Source organism: Desmodus rotundus, chromosome 3 (assembly GCF_022682495.2).
Source record: "Desmodus rotundus isolate HL8 chromosome 3, HLdesRot8A.1, whole genome shotgun sequence".
Classification (NCBI taxonomy): domain Eukaryota; kingdom Metazoa; phylum Chordata; class Mammalia; order Chiroptera; family Phyllostomidae; genus Desmodus; species Desmodus rotundus.
In genome coordinates this window covers 197,814,591-197,821,090 of record NC_071389.1, presented here as the reverse complement: position 1 = coordinate 197,821,090, position 6,500 = coordinate 197,814,591, and positions in this window count along the sequence as shown.

The window sequence follows — 6,500 nt, the reverse complement described above, 5'->3', positions numbered from 1 at the left end:
ACCTGCCACCAGCCCCCAGGAGTGGGCAGAATGAACTCGAAACCACTTCTCCTGGGTTGCAAAACAGTTTTAACAACACTTCTTCCTGTTCTGTCCCCCAGAGAGAATCCCTTCCCTGTTCCCAGCATCTTTGAAACTGCTTGCTTCCTTTCTAGAATAGACTGTAGTTCTTACTCACCCCCGTGTGAGACTTTGGCAGGCAGGTCGAATATTCTGGGTGACACACACTGCTCCCCTGTCCAGCTCCCACCCATCCTGCCAGGTTCGGTTCAGACATCATCATCTCCAGCAGGCTGTCCCTGTCCCCCAGATCAGCACTGTGCTGGCCTACATTTAACCACTCGCTCTCTAGGAAGGAAGCTCTGATTTGTGGCGCTTGCCAATTTCCATGGTGTAAACCCTCCCAGCATGGCCCTCCGCACCCCACCAACGTGATGTCGCTAAACACGAGTTGGGAAGGGGAGCTCACCGGCAACTCTCTCCAGGTGATATGAGTCGGCTCCGGCACGCTACCGGTGGATGCGCCTCGTTGTGGCTCACACTAGAGTGTTCTCCTCCATCAAAGTATTGATCACAAGGAAATGGTCAAAACAAAACAACCTCAGGTGGCCCAAGGGAAGGACAGAGGGAAGGCTCAGCTCCAATCCCCACCCAGGGCCTTCCTGGCTGTGTGACCTGCCGTAAGTGACCCAGCCTCTCCGAGCCTCAGACCTGTCATCTATAAAGTGGTCAAAGTAATATGATCTTCCTGAGCTCACGTGGGAATTAAGTGGATGTAATCACGGTCAAGTCCTGTTAGAAGTGAGGGGCCAGTCCAAGGACATTCGGAGGTGGAGGACCAGCAGGAGGCAGGGGGAGAAGCAGGAAGGAAAGGACGCGCCCCCTCAGCTGGAGTGAACCTGTGAATCCTGCACTGGAAGCAGCAGCAAGGGCCGAGAAGGGTGGCCCAGGAAGGTGGGCTCCAAAGGGCAGAGGAAAGGCGCGGGGCCTCATCCTCAGCCCTGGGGGCCTTGGGAAGTTCAGCAAGAACAATTGGACCGCGTCTCCTGGGAGCAGGAGACTGGTCAGCACCTGCTGGGGCCAGGGCACAGAGCCGGCCAGGTGAAAGCTCCTTAGGCTTTGGAGCTGAGGGAGGAGCAAGTTGTGTGTGTTGAGGCAAGAGTGTGTGTTTTCCCCAGAGATGGGATGACAGCTTTGGGCATCTTAGTTATCAAGCTCAGGAGGCAAGAGGCTCACTAAGTATAAGCATCATGGGAAATTCCCTGATCCATCTGAGACGGGAGAAGAGCTCTGTGCCAGGGAAGAGGAGTTGATAAAAGAAACCAGAGTCGATTGCATTTGTCCTAGAGAAAGACTTAATTTCTACCCGTCCGTCCTGGGCCCTCTGCCCAGCCTGCTTGGCAGGACTCAAAACCTGTGTGTAATCCAGGACCTTGCTACTCACAGAGTGAGGCCAGGTCACCAGCAGCAGCAACAGCAGCAGTGCCTGGGAGCCCCTTAGAAATGCAGAGTCACAGGTCCTCGTCCATCTTGTGCTCCTAGGATCTCAAACGTGTGAGCGCTCAGAACAGACTTGGTGACGGTGACAGCGGGCTGAGGGCGGCTGTGCAGGGACGGGAAGGAGAAGGCACGTCTGAGGGAGACAGGAGGTGAAGTGAGCAAGACTTGGTGGCCGGTCGGGTAGGAGTGGCAGGGAGATGAGGGCCCAGGAGGCAGAGGTTGAAGAGGTCGGAGCCCTGGACTAGGGTTCAGCTTTGCAAGGAGGCTACCTGGGCAACGTGCAGGGCCAGGGCCGAGGGTCCTGGAAAAGGGCCTAGAGACGACACCAGGGTGGGAGGGGTTGCCTGGGAACCAAGAGTCCTCCGGAGGATGACCAGTCAGAGGGGCAGGGAGGCCAAGGACACAGAGAGTTCATGGTCCACTGTCAAATGACACCGCCGGGAAGTCAGAGAGTCAGTCTGAAAACTGCTGACTGCATTTGCTGATGGAGTTGTTTCTATTGAGAGACCTTGGGCCCCAGAGGGGACCCCACAGCTCTGTGTGCTCCCCGAAAGCTCTCATGTCTCGTCAGTGAGGTTGAGGAGCCCAGTTTCTCCTGAGGGCTCCAACCTGGGTCACGGGCTTGACTCAGTGAATTCCTTTCCATGGCTGAAACTGCAGTTACGGATTTCTCAATGGCTGACCCAAGAACAATCCCATCATAACGCTGGTTCTTAAAACACTTCTGAAATGTCAAGGCCAAGGCCAGGGGCCATTTGTTTCTGCATCATTTCGGCCTGGCTTTTATTTTCCCTCAGGAATGTCGCTGTCCTTGTTTTGGTGTCTCCCTGGGGCTTTGGTGGCTGAGTCTGAACACCCTCCCAAGACAAGCTGAGGTCACTCGATCTGGATGTTTGACCTTCGTCCTTGGCTGGGACACAGGGCTAGGCTGCCTCTCCCAGGGCTAGTTCATCATTTTGGATATTCTCTGTTGATTCTGCCTTCTCCTGGACAACCAAGGGCAACCCCCACGCCACGTACCTGGAGGAGCCACATCCACCCAGCGGGTCTGGGCAGCCACCAGTGGCCGTGAGTCTGTCCTTTTCCTTAGTACAGTTTTAGTCCCCCAAGACCCCTGGCGCCCCTAGGCCCCAGCCCACAGCTGCGAATTGATGCTTTTCTGATTACAGAGATAAAGCAAACACGCCCGTCTAATTTGTCAACAGCTATAAAAGAAACAAAACACAGACCCCAACTTATTAAGCTCAATAATAATTCAACCAAGTCATGGGACCGTCATCTTTCTTTTTAAAAACTATTTATTTATTTATTTATTTTTAGAGAGAGGAGAAGGGAGGGAGAAAGAGAGGGCGAGAAACATCGATGTGAAGGAGAAACATCGATGGGTCGGCTGCCTCTTATACGCACCCATCTGGGGACCAGACCTGCAACCCAGGCAGGTGCCCCGACCGGGAATCGAACCTCTGACCTTTTGCTTTGTGAGATGACACCCAACCAACGGAGCCACGCTGGTCAGGGCAGTCATCTTTCTTATATGAAAACTCTCTTTGGCCCTGGCTGGTGTGGCTCAGTGGATTGAGCACCAGCCTGAGAACCGAAAGCTCGCCAGGTCATTTCCCACCTAGGGCACATGCCCGCGTCGCAGGCCAGGTCCCCAGTTGGGGGCGTGCGAGAGGCAACCGCACATTGATGTTTCTCTTCCTCTCTTTTTCCCATCCTTCCTCTCTCTCTAAAAGTAAATAAAGGAAATCTTAAAAAAAAAAACCCTCTCTTTGGATGCTCTGTGTTAGCTCTTCTCTTTGAGTTTCATTATAGCCATAACCTTTCACAGAGCGGAATTATTCAAATTAACTGTAAGTGTTTCCATTACTAATTTTCGATGCCCATATTATTGCAGCTCGGCTAGCACCGGGGAAAACTTTTGTCTCTTCTCTGCTCCCCTAAAATTTCTGAGGGCGGCCTTACTCCCTGGTCATAACAGGGCATTCTGGACTATTCTCCTTGTCTTTTTTATGCTCCTAGGAATCCTGGTCTCCTTCAGTGAAGAAGGTTTTAGAGACCGAAGTCTGGTCACAGTTGCTCATGAGACCTGGGGTGGGGGCCGGGGGTGCTGTGGTGACTGTGGCTTTTGGGCCACTCTTGCTAGAAACAAAGCCAGAAATACCTCTGTATTTTTAAGGTCATAAGTTTATACTAAGTTCTTTCACTTTGTGATTTTGTTAATGAAGGTTAACAATGCTGTCACTAATCCTGTATTGACAGGGTTGGGCCGCCAGCGAAAGGGTCACTGTGACCCTCACCAGATCCCAGCCCTCCGTAGGGGACAGGAAGCAGATGGGAACAGGCCAGGGGGACTAGAAGGGAAGGGTCAGACACAGAAGTGCAGGTGACTCCTTCTAGGTACCTGGCTGAAGGGAGGAGAGAATTTGGAGGTCACAGGGCAGTGGGGGGAGGGTCGTGCCTTTTCTTTTCTTCTTTGTTAGGACAGGAGAGGCTCCAGTGCTTACTGGGAGAGCCGAAAGTGCCCGTGGCTGAAAAGCGTACCAATGAGCGTTCTTCTGTGTGCAAGGAAAAGAGAATCTAGCTCATCTGGTTCAACTTGTATAATGAGAAGCCCAGGGGCTGGTCAGCCAGCCCTGCGAGGACACATCTCCTGGGGAAGCCCAGGTGGCTCGGCCTCCCAGGGTGGGCTCTGTTCTGAGATGGACCCTTCCCCCATGTGGTGGACAGACACCATGGACCTCTAGTGGACACCCCCCCACACTCCTAGTCCTGCAGAAAGAGCGAACACCAGAGCCCACGCAGGAGAAAGGCCACGTCTCTCCCCCAGCCTTCTGCAGAAGACCTGGCAGCACTGGGTCCCTGGCAGCACTTTACAGATGGGTAAACTGAGGCCAGGGCCTCTTCCTCCATGCCCTTCCCCCCATCTCCCCAACAGCCAGGCCGGGTGCAACTAGAAGAGATCTGGCCTCAGAGTCTGCTGAGGGCTTAGGGTCAGGCAAACTCGAATTCCAACCTCTGTCCATCTTAACACGCCCTGGAAGCTTGAGCAAGTCCCCACCCTGGCCTCAGTTTCTTTACCTGTAAAGTGGGGGCGTGACGGCTTGACCTCAGAGCCTGGTGGTGAGACTGACCAGCTGCTGGGAGGCAGTTTCCCCGGGAGGGCCAGGTGAGCATGGGGACGGGCACAGCCCAAGAGGTGGCTCCCAGAGGAATCCGTCCCCTTCTCAGTTCTCTTTAACCCCTCTGCTGGGGTCCAAGGGCAAGCATTCGCTAGAGGCTCACCCTGAATACCTCTCTGCTCCGCCTGTTCAGGCCTCAGACCGGCAATGGGATCCCCAGGGCCCGAGAGCATTGTTTTATCCTCATTTTTAAAACCTATCTATTTGTAGTGAGAGGAAGAGGGAGAAAGAAAGAGAGGGAGAGAAACATTGATGTGTGAGAGATACATTGATCGATTGCTTCCAACGTGCCCTTAGCTGGGGACCCGGCCCGCCACCCAGGCACGTGCCCTGACTGGGAATCGAACCTACAGCTTTTCAGCTCACAAGCTGGCACTCAGTCCACTGAGCCATACCAGCCAGGGCAAGTTTCCTTTCCAATGCATTTATTGGAATGAAAAAGCCAACTTAAAGAAAAGTTATTGTGAATGTTACTAACGCTGAAAGGATGTGGGTGTTTTGGTGCCTCACACCCGGTTGCGGGCCCTGCTCCAGGAAGGAGATAGCAGTGAGTGAGTGAGTCGGCAGGAACTCCTGCCCTGGGGAGCCCCCGTTCTTTCCAGGAGGAGAGAGGCTGGCGATACAATCATGTGTGGCTGAGACCTAAAGCATGTCTCTCAGGGTGATGAGTGCATGGGGAAGACCAAGGAGGGAAAGCAGCGGGGCGTGCGGGATGGCCCCATCTCGTTGGAAGCAGGACGATCAGAAAAGCCGACGGTGAAGCCTGAACCTGAAGGAGGTGAGGGAGAGAGTGTCTGGGCAGCACTGTTCCAGGCAGACGAGCAGCCAGAGGTGGGGCCCCGAGGGCCCCGGGGGCAGCTGTGAGGCCAGTGGGGCTGGGCAGGGTCCCCATGGCGAAGACAGGGCTGGAGTCAGGGGCAGAAGTCAGCTCTTCTCCTGAGTTAGGTGTGAAGCCAGCTGGGGCAGAGGAGGGCTGTGTATTCCCACCTGTCACCTGGTCTTCCCATGACCCCTCTGGGGCTGTTCGAATGGGGGAGGGGCTGAGGCAGGAATACTCCCGCTCAGCCTGGGGAGAGTCTGGCAACTAGGACTAGGGGTGGGGTGAGAAGTGTGGCCACAGGCCACCGTGGGAATCACCTGATAGATGTCCCCAAAGGCACCGGACTGCGTGAGAGCACCAGGGTAAAGAGCTGAGCAGGGGCCGCAGCAACTTCAGAGGGTGAGGAGGCGAGGGGGCGCAGGAGAAGAATGGGGGGGTGGCCAGGGCGGAGGAGGACCAGCCAGTGTGGTGAGTGGGCAGCCAGACAGGAAGGTCCTTCAGAGTGGAGGAAGCCAGAAGCTCAGACAGGTACTGCTGGAAGCAACAGTAAGACAAGGGCGGAGACTCAGCACGGACCTAGTCACAGGGACATCACTGGGGACCCGGAAATAACAGGCTTGGTGGATTAGCAGAGGGGGGGAGGTGTGGAGAGGGACAAGCGCTAGACTGAAGGGCGTTTAAGGGAAAAGGGCAGCAGGGAGCCTGCAGACAGGGCGGAGAGCCGACTCTGGCAGGGCTGTGGCTGTACAGGAAGGAACAACTGAGGCAGCACTGGCTGCAGCGCAGCGGCGTCCTAAGAGGGGCTTCTGCTTTCTTGCTGTAGCTTTAACGTAGAAGAAATGGCCTGTGGACTGATGGGGACGGCAGAGGAGAGAGGGTGGGACTGCTGGATCGGTGTTGGCTCCACGGGCGGGCATCTTGAGGGCAACAGGAGGAGGTGGTCCTGGTGGGAGTTTTCTTCTCAGGCATTCATTCACAGGGCAATTGGGGGCCCCTAC